At 38.3% G+C, this 15,031-nt stretch overlaps 1 long non-coding RNA gene across 1 annotated transcript; it reads right to left on the bottom strand.

The window, feature by feature from the left end:
- Window positions 1-2,781: 2,781 nt before the first annotated feature.
- LOC107816936 (uncharacterized) lies at window positions 2,782-14,821 on the bottom strand. The gene is made up of 4 exons (XR_001655072.2): window positions 14,676-14,821; window positions 13,588-13,641; window positions 13,126-13,224; window positions 2,782-3,020 (listed from the first exon to the last, which is right to left on the bottom strand). It is a non-coding gene; the product is annotated as an uncharacterized LOC107816936 (long non-coding RNA).
- Between the last annotated feature and the right edge of the window lie 210 nt (window positions 14,822-15,031).

Genomic DNA, 15,031 nt, shown 5'->3' with positions numbered 1-15,031 from the left:
TGTAATTTATCAAGTTAAAAACATGGTTTAAAGTTTGGGATAAGCTTATCACGTTTGTTTGCAGCTACATCGTATATCATTAATACTCACATTCTTATGAGAGAAACAAAAGTAAATAACCAAATATGGTATAAAATAATGGTGGATTTAATGTAGGAATTAAATCTCATCAAACCCCAACCAAAGGACACATCACACATGAATGTATTACCTAGAAAATCTGACCGTGCTTCGCGCGATCGATAAAACAAGCTATAATTTTGTAGTCATATTCTCATGTTGGATATTAAATATGAAGAAAATGAAAAACGAAGTTCATCAATTTCAACATCAAATAAATCGGAGGTAAACAGTCATTGATAGTGAAAAATGTCAGTTATAACATTTATTTGTAATAATGTAAACTTAAATTTTGTAAATGCAATAACATAATATTCGTATATACACAATTATATTCACAGGCATTCTTTGTATGATTTATCTGATAATGCTCCTTTAAATATTTTGTTTCTAACGTGTACTTATTCATATTTCAAATATTATATCCGCATTTGTGTGATTCTTGTATACATCTCATCCATGGAAGCTTCATGTTGTTTATTTACATCTTTAACAAAAGTCGAATATAGTTATAATATTGCAAAGAATAATAAAGTAATAAAATTATTTAATTTCGCATAAATAATTTACCAAATAATTATTCAAGAAAGTTTGACGTCGATGATTTATAATATGTTTATCCATTGTAGAACTAGAAATCATGTATGATGTAAGACAATTTTTATCGTGAAGATATAAGCATATGGTGAATTATATTATTAGTATATATTTAATTAGAGCTCTATAAGAATGCATTATTTTATATGTGTAAATCTTTATGCTCATTAGGGACAAAACATGCAGAAATGCATTGTAACGCAACAAATAAAATTGCTACATAAAATACGTCATTAGACAATATAATATAAGGTTTTTGAAGGATTGAATATATTAGAATTCTAAATATTATTATTATCCAAATATAAATAATTATCAGATGAGCAAAACTATATATGTATACATGGATTTGTTTGTAGTGAAAATATGGACTTTTTGAACTCTTTTTGATAGGAAGAGCATTTTGTAATTGCTATTATGAATCAAACATATTCATATAAAGATAATGCATAAAATTTTAAAAGGAGAATATGATATGAAATGGTACTGTTATACATATCAAATTAAAGTGCATACGATGATACAAATATCTATCAAATGGAATGGAATAATCATTCATTTCATGAATCAGCCAAATATTGTACAAATCATCATCTTAAGGGCTCCTCAAGCCGTTGTAGAATCCTTTTGCTCCCTTTAGTTTCTCGCATTTGTTGAGCTTTTATGTTGTAAGATTCATGTTAATATTTTACCGTAACTAATAAATTTGAACTACATTCCAGGAAAAACAATTTGACCACTGCTATTGCTTTTGTTCAAAGAATAAATAGGCGGCCAATAGTATAGATGCCAGGATAAATTGCCAATTAAATAGAATTTCACAGTTTAAATGTGAGCATATCGATCAATTATAGCATTGTGAAGGATGTAAGCAATAAAATTGAATAAGAGAAGAAGGACAGATGGATTAACATAAAATAAAATAAAAAGTGAAAAAACTTCATTTAAAAGGAACTATTTGTGCGAAAGAATGTGATTTGTGTAGAACAATAGAACAATAATGTATAGTATAGAAACAAACCCAATATCTAAAAGCTGCTCCTCTTCTTATTGTTGTTATGGTTTGTGTAATACTGAATCAATCTCTCATCTTCCTTGTATGTGGTCTCTCTTGAATTTGTAGGGAAAGATTGAATAAATGTTTCAATGGTTGGATATCTTGAAAAAAAGATGAGCATCAAAATTTTGAATGAGAATAGGAGGATGATTAGGGAATTGTCTTGTTTTTGTACTAGGAAAGAGTTGTTAGTGATTATGTTGCGCGAACTTTTCAAAATGTTGTCGTACCCATATCGGATCCTCTAAAAGTACACTATTTTTGGAGGATCGGACACGCACCCGGCATTATTTTCGAAAAGCTCGAGCAACATAGGTTAGTAATTTGGTGGAATAATGAGAAAATGGGATGGTAAAGAGAAAAATGAGAGAATAAGAGTATACTAGGTGGGGCTGCCCGTGCCAGCACGAGCCCAACATTATTTAACTTTGTATGATTTCTAATTGTAGATATAAGAAAATTGATATTGTAAGTGTAGAATCGAGTAGAAAATATTGCATGCTAATTGGTAGATGCCTATTTACATACAATTTGATCAAAAAAGATATTGTTAGCATCACATTAAGGGGTGCTTAAAGTGTCACGTTAGTTACAACAGGTATTACATAACTATTTATATATTAACAAAAGGTGATGCGTTATGTATTCGGTGTTTGGTCTTTTTTCTGATCTTCTTTTTTTTTAGTAGTTCTTGATAAAAAAAAAATGCCTGCAAACATGCCTTCTCTGTGCATGTTCTAGATTTTGGATGAGATTTATTATGACATGTTTTTATATGCTTAAAGAACTTTTTACTGATCTGTTTAGCTAACTGGTCAATGAACTGGTAAGCCTAACATAAATATAATGTATCTCAAGTGAGTTATTAAAATTATAGTTTTCACGACCCTAATTTTTCTCCGTATGATGTTGTGATGGTACCTAATCTCTAAGACTAGGTAAGCCTAATATACATGCGAAATATGACTGAAATAATGATAAAACTCTCAATTACTCAACAACTATCATAAAAGAAATTTCGCAATTTAGCATAACAAACTTCCCAAAATTCGGTGATAAACAAGTCACAAGCTCTACGAATAAGTACTGATCATCCCTATACAACAATGTCTATAAAAGGGAAAGAAAATGAAGTAGACTAGATAAAGGGTGACTCTGAGGCCTGCGGATGCCGGCAGGTATACCTTAAAGTCTCTGAAGCTGACCTCGTCTCACTAGTGCATGTACTGGTAGGAGGTACCTAGATCTGCACAAAAAAGATGTGTAAAAACATAGCATGAGTACATCACAACGGTACCCAGTAAGTACCAAGCCCAACCTCGGTAAAGTAGTGACGAGGTCAGGTCAAGGCCCTACTGAAATAAATAAGAAACCAAACCGGTATATAACAGTGTAACAATGATAACAAAGGAAATGAAACAATAAAGAATTATACCAAGATTAGCTATACTGAACTAAGGCAATAATGCATCACGGAAGAAAACAAGGAATGATATGTCAAGGAAACAAGTAACCAAAACACAAGTACAGTAATAGAAATGTATCAACAAGAATCACTACCGAGATATTGCCTCGTAGTCTCAAATCACAAAACGATTCACAATCTTTCCTTATATCACAGCGGGAGCCTTGCATTTAGTTTTGAAAATTATTTTTCCCGAAATAGCTTTCCGTGTTTTAGCCCACCTTATCACACTGCGTGGCTTCAAGCAGTTCCCCTACTAGCAACACGCGTATCAAGCCCACCTTATCTCACCACATGCGTTTCAACCCCAATCCTTATACCACCACATGCGTATCTATATCATAATGTATCACAAATTACACCTGAAGTCAACAATAATGGTGTTTCCACAATAAATAGCCCATGATTCAACCACAATATGCACAAGAGTCTCAACAATAGCAACTGGAAGTGAATAACTCAACAAGAATAGTATTTCACAATTTAACAACTTTGCCTCGATGTGAATCACGACCTTTATAACTCAATATCAATTTCAACAACAAGATATTCCAAGAATAACAATTTCAAGTAAGGAGCTCAACGGTTAAATAATTAATAAGGAATAGAGGAAATTATAATTTCAACTAGGCATGTAAAGGCAAATACCAAGTAAGAGGTAAGGAAAGTAAAACATGTGAAGATCGACTAAAGATGATAAATATAGCATATTATGGTAACTCAATTAAAGGCATGAAAAGAATCTACATAGCTAGAACCGATCAATTACCAAATTTAGCCCGTGTACACACTCGTCACCTTACGTACACAGCTTCCACACATCACAATTAACACAAAACAACACCAATCCTAAGGGGTAATCCCCCCTCCCCCTCTCGCAAAGTTAGGTAAGACACTTACCTCAAAACACGTTAACTCAATCCACTAGTAAGCCTTTCCCTCGATTATTAAACTCTGAATGGCTCGAATATAGCCAAAACAACTTCATACCATAAATATAAACTACAGGAAACTATTTCGAACAATAAAGTTACGATCTTTAAAGTGAAATAAAAAGTCAACTCTCGGGCCCGCGTATCAAAATTCGACCAAAATTACAAAATTCGAACACTCATTCGATAACGAGTTCAACCATACAAAAATTACTCAAATCGCCTTTCAAATCCGCAAAATTTAGTCTAAGAAGCTTTCATAATTTTTTCCAAATTTTCAACTCAAATCACTAATTAAATGATGAAAATAACAATGGATTCATGAAATATAGCCAAAACCGAGTTAGAATCTCTTACCCCGATGATTTCCTTGAAAACTTTCGAAACATCACCGCAAATCGAGCTCTCTGCGTCCAAAAATAAAAATGAGATCAAACCCTAGAAGACCCTTATTTCTGCCCAGTGATGTCACTTCTGCGGGCATGGGGTCGCACACCGCACCTGCGGAATTTCCATCGCAGGTGCGGTTCCAACTTAGGCTCTGAAGGATCGCACCTGCAGAACCCATAAGTGCATTTGCGCAACCGCATCTGCGGAAGGTCGGTCGCATCTGCGCATTCGCTTCTGCTCGCCATTGACCGCACCTGCGGTCCCAGCTGGGCAAGACCAAATTAAGTTCTGCAGCTCGAGGGTCGCACCTGCGGCCCAAAGTGAACAAGTGTGATTGCACCAGACACAGCCAAGCTTCAGCAATCACACAAGTCCAAATTTGTTTCGGATTCAATCTGAATCACACCCGGAGCCCACGGGACCCCGTCCGAATATACCAATAAGTTCCAAAATACATAACGGACCCACTCGAGGCCAAAAATCACATCAAACAACATTGATTCAACGAATCACAACCCAATTCAAGCCTATGGAAACTATGAACATCCGAATTCCAAAACTAATGTCGATTCATACCAAAACAACTCCGATCGACCTCAAATTTTTCACACAGGTTATAAATTACATGACGAACCTATGCGAACTTCCGAAATTGGAATCTGATCCCGATATAACTAAATTCAACTCCCGATCAAATTTCACAACCTTCCAAACCTTCAATTTTCTAACTTTCGCCAATTCAAGTAAAACGACATACGGACCTCCAAATCAACATCCGGACACACTCCTAAATCCAAAATTACCATACGGAGCTATTGAAACCGTCAAAACTCCATTCCGGAGTCGTCTATACAAAAATCAAACTACGGTCAACTCTTTCAACTTAAGCCTCTAACTTAGGGATTATATGTCCCATTTCATTCTGAAACTCACTGAACCCAAAACCAAACATCCCGACAAGTCACATAACCATAATACAACATAGAGGATTATGTGTCCCATTTCATTCTGATTATCGAATTGAAATTTTTCGACTGCCGCTGTGAGATACCTTTACGGTGAAATTGGCAAATCCTCGAAACTTTCCTACACACGGGTTTGGGAGGCAGCAGCATTCAGCAGATTTGGAAGCGCGTCCGGACATCCCCGACTGTGATCCAGGTTCCACCTTTCTTGAATTGTATTTGCGCACATCTATTTACTGTTGCCTTGCCAGCAATTTTAATTGGATTGCTTGCTTTTTCTATCTTTTCTACTAGTATTTTAAGCTTAAGGTTTCATCTATCCATTTTAATTCTGTGTTTGCATAGGGGTAGTTTCTTAGACGTGGTAGATTCATTGTTCTAGTGCCTGCTCGCGTTACTGTTCGCGTAGTAGCTCCTTTGAGTTGTTTTTAGCTCTCGGGTTCGTAGCTTGTAGTCATTCGTCCCCGCTACTTGTTCTTAGTGGTAGTGTTTACCCAATACCTTTGGTTTATAGTGGCGGTAGTGAACGATGTAAGAGTAAGGTCATGTCCTCGGGTGGGGCTGGGGGAGGGGTCCAGGGGTGGGAAAAGGGTAAGAAAGCCTTTAGGCTGAGAGTTGGGTCTTGGAACATTGGGACGTTGACAGGGAAGTCTATAGAGTTAGGTAAGATTCTTCAGAAGAGGAAGATCAACATAGCGTGTGTTCAAGAGACTAGATGGAAGGGTACTAGGGCACGAGATGTAGACGGGTTTAAACTATGGTACTCAGGAAGCGCTGGGGGTAAGAATGGGGTAGGTATTTTAGTAGACAAGGACCTCAGGGAGCTCGTGGTCGAGGTTAGGAGGGTAAATGATAGGTTGATGAGTATTAAGCTGGTAGTTTGTAGGTTTACTGTAAACGTGATTAGTGCATACGCTCCTCAGGTAGGTTTGGACCAAGAGGTCAAGAAGCAATTGTGGGAGGATTTGGACGAGATGGTGCGTAGTATCCCGCACACAGAGAAGTTGTTCATTGGCGGAGATTTCAATGGCCATATTGGAACTAGTGCTAGGGGTTATGATGATGTGCATGGCGGGTTCAGTTTTGGAGATAGGAATGAGGGAGGTAATTCACTGCTGGATTTTGCTAGAGCTTTTGATTTGGTTATAGCTAACTCGAGTTTTCCGAAGAGGGAAGAGCACCTGGTCACTTTCCGGAATTCAATGGGCAAGACTCAGATTGATTATCTTCTCTGCAGGAAATGCGATAAAGGTATGTGCACTGACTGCAAGGTCATCCCAAGTGAGCACCTCACGACGCTACATAGGCTCTTAGTTATGGACCTAGAGATCAAGATGAGTAGGAGGAAGAGGGTGGGGTACAGGCAACCTAAGATCAAGTGGGGTAACTTGACCAAGGAAAAAGCTCAGGAGTTAGGGGATAAGTTGTTGGCTATGAGGGCCTGGACGAGTAGGGGGACGCATCTAGTATGTGGTTCACGACTGCGAATTGCATTAGGGTAGCTGCTAGAGAGGTCTTAGGGGTTACGAAGGGCTCTCCTGGGGGTCATAAAGGGGACTGGTGTTGGAATGGAGAGGTTCAAGGTAAAGTGGAAGCTAAGAAAGCTGCTTATTTGAAGCTAGTGGAGAGTACAAACGAGGAGGAAAAAAGACTTATCAGGAGTGTTACAGAAAGGCAAAGAAAGAGGCGAAGTTAGCAGTTACAACGGCTAAGAACGCGGTGTTTGCTCGTTTGTTTGATAAGCTCGGGGGCAGAGGCGGGGACAAGAAGTTGTACCGGTTGGCCAAGGTAAGGGAGAGGAAAACCCGCGACTTAGACCAAGTCAAATGCATCAAGGACGAGGATGGCAAAAATGTTGATGGACGAGGCACTTATTAGGAGAAGATGGTAGACATACTTCCATAAATTGTTGAACGAGGATAGGGATAGAAGCATTGTGCTGGGTGAGTTGGAGCACTCTGAGAGTCGGCGGGATTTTTGGGTACCGTAGGCGGATTACGGTAGAGGAGGTGGAAGGGGCGATGCGTAAGATGTGCAGGGGCAGAGAGACGGGGCTAGACGAAATTCCGGTGGAATTATGGAAGAGCGCGAGGCGGGCAGGTTCGAAGTGGCTCACTGGGCTGTTTAATGTTATTTTTAAGACGAAAAAGATGCCCGAAGAATGGAGGTGGAATACGATGGTTCCGCTTTACAAGAACAAGGGTGATATCCAAAATTGCAACAATTATAGGGGTATCAAGTTGTTGAGTCACACTATGAAGGTTTGGGAGATGGTGGTTGAGGCCAGGGTGAGGAGGTGCGTGTCTATTTCTGAGAATCAGTTTGGATTCATGCCAGGGCGTTCGACTACGGAAGGGATTCATCTGGTAAGGATATTAGTGGAGCAGTACAGGGAGAGGAAGAAAGATTTGCATATGGTGTTTATTGACCTTGAGAAAGCGTATGATAAAGTCCCGATGGAGGTACTGTGGAGGTGTTTGGAGGTTAGCGGCGTTCCGGTAGCGTACATTAGGGTGATTAAGGATATGTATGATGATGTTAAGACTCGAGTGAGGACTGTGGGTGGTGACTCAAAGCATTTTCCTGTAGTGATGGGGTTGCACCAAGGATCGGCTCTTAGCCCTTTTTTATTTGCCTTGGCGATGGATGTACTGTCGCGACACATCCAATGGGAGGTGCCTTGGTGCATGCTATTTGCCGATGATATAGTGTTGATTGACGAGACGCGAAGTGGAGTTAACGTGAGGTTGGAGGTTTGGAGACAAGCCTTGGAGTCTAAAGGTTTCAAACTGAGTAGAACCAAGACAGAATACTTGAAGTGCAAATTCAGTGACGGGACCCATGATGCAGACGTAGAGGTTAAGCTTGATGCTCAAGTTATCCCCAAGAGAGCGAGTTTTAAGTATCTCGGGTCTATTATCCAGGGTAACGGGAGAGATTGACGAAGATGTCGCACATCGCATCGGAGCGGGATGGATGAAGTGGAGGCTCGCTTCCAGTGTTTTATGTGATAAGAATGTGCCGCCAAAACTTAAGGTAAGTTTTATCGAGTGGTGGTTTGACCGGCTCTATTGTATGGGGCTGAGTGTTGGCCAGTCAAGAACTCCCACGTGCAGAAGATAAAAGTAGTAGAGATGAGGATGTTGAGATGGATGTGTGGGTGTACCAGGAGAGATAGGATTAAGAATGAAGCTATCCGAGACAGAGTGGGAGTAGCCTCCGTGGAGGACAAGATGCGGGAGTCGAGGCTGAGATGGTTCGGACATGTTAAGAGAAGAAGCATTGATGCTCCTGTTAGGAAGTGTGAGAGGTTGGCCATTAAGAGTTTGAGAAGAGGCCGAGGTAGGCCTAAGAAGTACTGGAAAGAGAAGATTAGACAGGACATGGTGCTGCTTCAGCTCACTAAGGACATGACCCTTGATAGAAGGGTGTGGAGGTCGAGGATTAAGGTAGAAGACTAGTGGGTAGTTTTTAGTAGTTCATCGATAGTTTTAGTAGCATACATGTCCATTCATATTCTTAGATTTTTATTACGTTATGTGATTTTGTTCGCCTCAGATATTGTATTCCCTATTGCTATTATTTGGTACCACTTATCTTTTATCTCTCCCTTTTTCTTTTCTCTTCCTTCTTTCTTCCTTCCTTGCTTTCATCTTCTTCTTCTTGCCCTTCCTGAGCCGAGGGTCTATTGGAAACAGCCTCTCTACCTGCATTAGGTAGGGGTAAGGTCTGCGTACAGACTACCCTCCCCAGACCCCACCTGTTGGGATCATACTAGGTGTTTTTTTTTGTTATTTGAAGTTGTTACCACTTTTATCATTATGTGATCTCTTTTATTGTTACGTTACTCTTAGTTGAAATTGTTGTACACGATATCCTTTTGTTGCCGGGTCATTCGCATGCATTTAGACGTAATACTAGTTCGTGCCATCTCTCTTTCATTGTTAGCCTAATTCATACACTAGAACCCAGAATTGCCATTTCATGGAGATACTTTCACTATTGAGTTTATCCTTAAACAATTAAATGGAATTGAGGTTATCGAAAGTCTTAAATCTATTTTAAATTGAAGTTGTGTTTAAAGGGGGTGTTGTTCTTTGTGAGTTACTTTTTCGCTCATTTTGTTGTTATTGAGATTTTATACACATTATGTTTGAGCCGTGGGATATTTGTGGTGAAAATATTGATATTGTTGGATCGTTGGAAAGGTTGTGGCATATGGGCACTTGTGTTATGAGTTGATACATCGTGTTGTTGTGATGTTAGCATTTGTGAATTGTTGTGTGATTTGGTTGTTGTTATGCGGAGTATAAGGGTGGCATTTTATCGTTGTTGTTATGCGGAGCATAAGGGTGGCAACTCACTGTTGTTGAATGTACGGAGTGATGAGGGTGGCTATTGTGTTATTGTCAGGGCGGAGTGACACCGGTGGCTATTATACGAAGTGATACGGGTGGCTATCGAAGAGATAAGGGTAGCTAACGATATTGTCAAGGCGGAGTGATACGGATGCCAATCGGAGAGATAAGGGTGGCAATATCAGGGATGATGTGTGATGGCTTGGGGACATTGTGTTGGTGATTTTCGTGTGATGGTGTATTTTTCCTTGTGTCTGTCATACACCTTACGAGACTTGTTTTGTTGCTTCGATGAGATACTCGATGTCCTTGATATTACTTGTTGGTTGGGGCTGCAGTAGTACATTCGCACAAGCATACACCGTAGTATACCACTTATACTAGCTGAGAAGTATGAAACTTGACATTTATTGATCATGCCCATGTGTTTTTGTATTATCCGTCTTTATGTTATTATTGAGCATGTGACCATACTAGGCGGATTGTGATTGTGAGCATGTGACCATGCCGGACGGATTGTGATTGTGAGCCTGTGACCATGACGGGTGGATTGTGATTGTGAGCTTGTGACCATGCCGGGCAGATTGTGATTATGAGCATGTGACCACGCCGGGCGGATTGTGATTGTGAGCCTGTGATCATGCCAGGCGGATTGAGATATTGGCACGAGAGTTGTCCGTGCGTTTGTGATTCGAGATGCGGCACGAGGTGCCGCGAGTATATGATGGCGGGTTGAAACCCGTGACTTGTGACTATGAAATGAGGTATCACGAAGTGATTTCATTGTGAATCTTGTGTTAGAACGACTTGATTAATTATTTGTCCTTTGTGTTCCCTATTTGGTTTCAATGGTAATTTTACGGTGTTCTCATTGCTTTACTATTTATATCACATGTTGATTTTGTTGCCATTTACCGATTTTTGCTTTCCAGTATTAGCTTTATATTTCTATACTACACAGGTTACTTTGTCTAGTGAGTGTCTTGATTGTACCTCGTCACTAGTCCACCAAGGTTAGTCTTGATACTTATGTGGTACCGACCGTGGTGTACTCATACTACACTTTTGCACATTTTTGTGCAGGGCCAAGTGTTGGAGATATTGGACTCGGGCGGAGTCAGCTTATTGATCGCGAGGATTCAAGGTAGAGTTGTTTGGTCGTCGCAGTCCATTGGAGTAATTTCCTTATATTGTACTGTCGGTTGTTATTTGAACAGTATTTTATTTCCATCCTTGAGATCATTCCATATATTCATCTAGAGTTCTTGAATCTGTATTACCAAATCTTGGGAGGTTGTTATGATCATTGTCGCGTAGGCTTGTTCCTCTTTTATTTCGGTATTTATTTTAAGATATATTTTAAATTATCATTGTTAAAACTGGCTTAATCGTTGTTAGTAATCGGCTTACCTTGTCTTAGAGACTATGTGTTATCACGACGCATGTGGTGGGTTTTTGGGTCGTGACAACTATGGACATCTAAATTCCAAAACTAATGTCAATTCACACCAAAACAACTTCGATCGACCTCAAATTTTGCACACAAGTCATAAATGACATAACGGACCTATTCCAACTTTCGGAATCAGAATCCGACCCCGATATCAACTAAAGTCAACTCCGGTCAAACTTCTCAACCTTCCAAACCTTTAATTTTCTAACTTTCGCCAATTCAAGTCGAACGATCTACGGACATCCAAATCAACATCCAGATACGCTCCTAAGTCCAAAATCACCATACGGAGCTATTGGAACCGTCAAAACTCCATTTCAGAGTCGTCTACACAAAAGTCAAACTACGATCAACTCTTTCAACTTAAGCCTCCAACTTAGGGACTATGTGCCCCATTTCACTCTAAAACTGCACCCTAAACCAAAATCAAATACCTCGGCAAGTCACATAACCATAATACAATATAGAGGAGACAATAAATAGGGGATCAGGGCTAAATACTCAAAACAACCGGCCGAATCGTTACAATAATTAAATAATCTTTCCATAATTGGTACTCGGCAATTAAAACTCAATCCTAATTAAGGTATATAATATTTCATGCAAAAGTTTTGCAGCACAACTCATGGAGCTTTCATGTGCACATACCATTTAAGAGAGCTATTTGTGTACATTATACATCGTAGAAGCTCTCAATTTTTTGTACCAAGTCTATATCTCCGCAAATGAGTTTATGTATATAAGAGGTTAATACAGGAAGAGATCATCGGTTGCCAGTTAAGGTATGTGGGAAACAACGCAGGATTTATAATATAGTGTTACTAATAGTGCGTTCTTGTGTTCGTTTACGCTACTACATGCAGATTCCAATAGTTAGATTCTAATCGAGCTAAGCATGGCCATTTGAAATATCTATTATAACTTTAGAAAACTTTGGAGGGTGATTAGGAAAAACAGAAACTGTAGGAAAATCTCATCAAGAGAATAAGTGACCAGAGGAGAAATTTCTTACATGCACCTTCTAGTCGCTTCTTAGCGATCTTGCATGATTGCTTTTAAGAGCATTTCTAAAATCATACGCTAAGTTAAATAGTGTAATAAATGCCTAAATGCAAAGCTTTAAGTTCATAGAAACAACCGATTTCATTCAAGATTACGATTATAGAAGATTTTAGTTGGTTCTAAGGGTAGGCAGTCTTGTTCATTAAGTAAGATATAGACAACATCAAATCCAAATAACGCTCCGAATACAAGTTAAGATCTTAGCACGGTCTTAAATATCTGTAGAACATGTAAGTTCAACATCAAATCTAAATAACGCTGGCTATGTCGTGTTTCCTGAACTCACAAAAAAATGAATCACACAAACACATTGGATGCATAAATTTTTAAAAAAGGAAATAGAACGAAAGCAAAGCAATTGAAAAAAAAAATCTGAAAAAAATAAAAGAAAGAAGAGGTATAAAGTACCAGTGTTTTTAACACATGTAACTCGATTGAATTCTATAGTAAATTGTATGATTAACATGGATTAGACATAAAGGATCAAGCAGGGTATCTTACGTAAACTGTTGTACATTATTAAGAGAAGCAAAACCAAGCTGTCACATCCAACAATAAGACTCACACTAATAGGAAGCTTTGAGAAACAATTTAGAGGCATCATGAGGTAGGTAACTATAAATTAGTGGATTAAGATATCGTCGCCTTGAAATCAACTAAATTTTATCTTTGAAACAATATACAAATTCAAGAGAGTGATTAACAAAGAACTCAAAGCATAATTACCTTATTAGATCATGTGAGATGGCCGTCTGCTGAATAAGTATATTATCCAATCACAAGTTTCAGTATGAAGGTATTGATGGATCCTCCATAACCATTCATCTACAAAGAATTAAACACTGATTTTATTAATTGAGAGGTTGTAATAATCTGATGAAATAGCAAGGTTAGTGGCACATTTGCTCGCGCTCGTGCTAGGAGAGCCTCTTTTTTATCAGCTTGCATCATTCTATATAATTCGTGGCGCCTAGCCTTCTTGTCAGCATGTATTTTTTCGAAGTTTTCATTTTTATGATTTTGACCTTTCGGTCGTCTACTCCCTGAATGTGAAAGTCAAGTGCATATTGACATTACTGAATGTATGTTCAACATTGGCTGATATGCATGCATGTTTATACTAAGTAAAGCACCGATGCAAAAACTTACAATACCTATACATAAATGGTTAGAGGTCAAAAAATTTACCTTCCGGCGCTATTGAATAACACAATACACGACAATCAAAATGGATCGCAAGAACTGCAATAACAAAGAAAAAAAATCGGGAGGAAATAGTATTAGTAGTAGATAACTCCAACCAAAACAGAGGAGAAAGATGAAAAATTAGAACAACCTAAGAGTTAGAAGCAGTCATGCATGTGATGATTAAACAACAGTCAGTTTGATCATATTGTCCCTACCAGTTAGGGAAAGATAGCGCCGCCCAAATAATTTCAGAAATAAAAACCTTAAATTAAGACCTATACAATTTAGCGTATATACCAGCCAGAAAATTGCAAAGTCAAGAAGTATCTGATTGAAAAGTCAAGAAGTATGTGAAGAATTGAGAAAACCCTAATCCAAAATTCAGCACGTTACAAGATCAAACATAATTTTTATCGCTCGATTTAGCACACACCAACCATCGAGCTGTAAAATTAAAATTTATGAACAGAACCTAAAAGAAGATATGGCAAAAATTAAAAGAAGGGAAAAAATATGTGAGGAACATCAAAGAAGAACGGGGGGGGGGGGGGGGGGGGGGAAGGAACCTACAACAGCCACTGAACTTCAGAATTTACCCACATCAGTATCATCAGCGGATTGAGATCAAGAATTGATCTCGACCCAAAATTTTGCATGTGGGCTGAAATTAATTGAAAGAGTAAATTCCAGAACTGAGCCATTTGGATCAAGGATTCAGTCCAGATAATGCACTGAATCAAGTACATGAATACTATTTAAGAAGAATTCCCCAACCCACTTCTGAATTCCTTGAAAGAACTTAGCCATTTGGTTAGAAGGAACGAAAACAAATAACCAAAAAATGGGCAAAATAGCTCTTTTGAAGTCGACGTTGGAATGGGACGGCAGAAACTGGGAATTTTGTTCTATTGGCAAATAATGATGGATTTTGCCTCTGTAGAATGGATCAAATTTGAAATCAAAAGAAAGTATGAATTCTGCCGAATTTGGAGTACAATAAAGTGCAGGAGTGCACTGTTTAGCTTTGGTAACTGATAATTTATCAGATGCAAAGCAAAACACAGGTGCAAAATTAATTAAAAACATACCCGTAGATAGAAGCAATTTGAGGAAGATGAAGAGATCTCTGAGAAGCAATGTAAAATCCGAAAGTTTATTATGCAAACAAAATGGAGGAAACCTAGTGGGCGTTTGGACATAAAGAATTATAAATAAAATAAAAAAAGTGAAAAAAAAAATTCAAGTAAAAATAGTGTAACTAAACTTTTCAGAGTGACATAGACAAATGACAATTGCATAAGAGCATCGATAAAAAAAAAGGACCCACAAATTGCATGGATATATATATATATATATATGGACAGCTGATGTGGCATCCTTGTATAGCCGGCTTTCATATTTATCTTTTTTTCTTTTATTTCACTCTTTCACTTTATTTATTTCA

This window comes from Nicotiana tabacum, chromosome 23 (genome assembly GCF_000715075.1).
Source record: "Nicotiana tabacum cultivar K326 chromosome 23, ASM71507v2, whole genome shotgun sequence".
Taxonomy (NCBI): Eukaryota; Viridiplantae; Streptophyta; class Magnoliopsida; order Solanales; family Solanaceae; genus Nicotiana; species Nicotiana tabacum.
The sequence above is the reverse complement of the archived record's forward strand: the minus strand, read 5'-3'. Positions and strand labels throughout refer to the sequence as shown.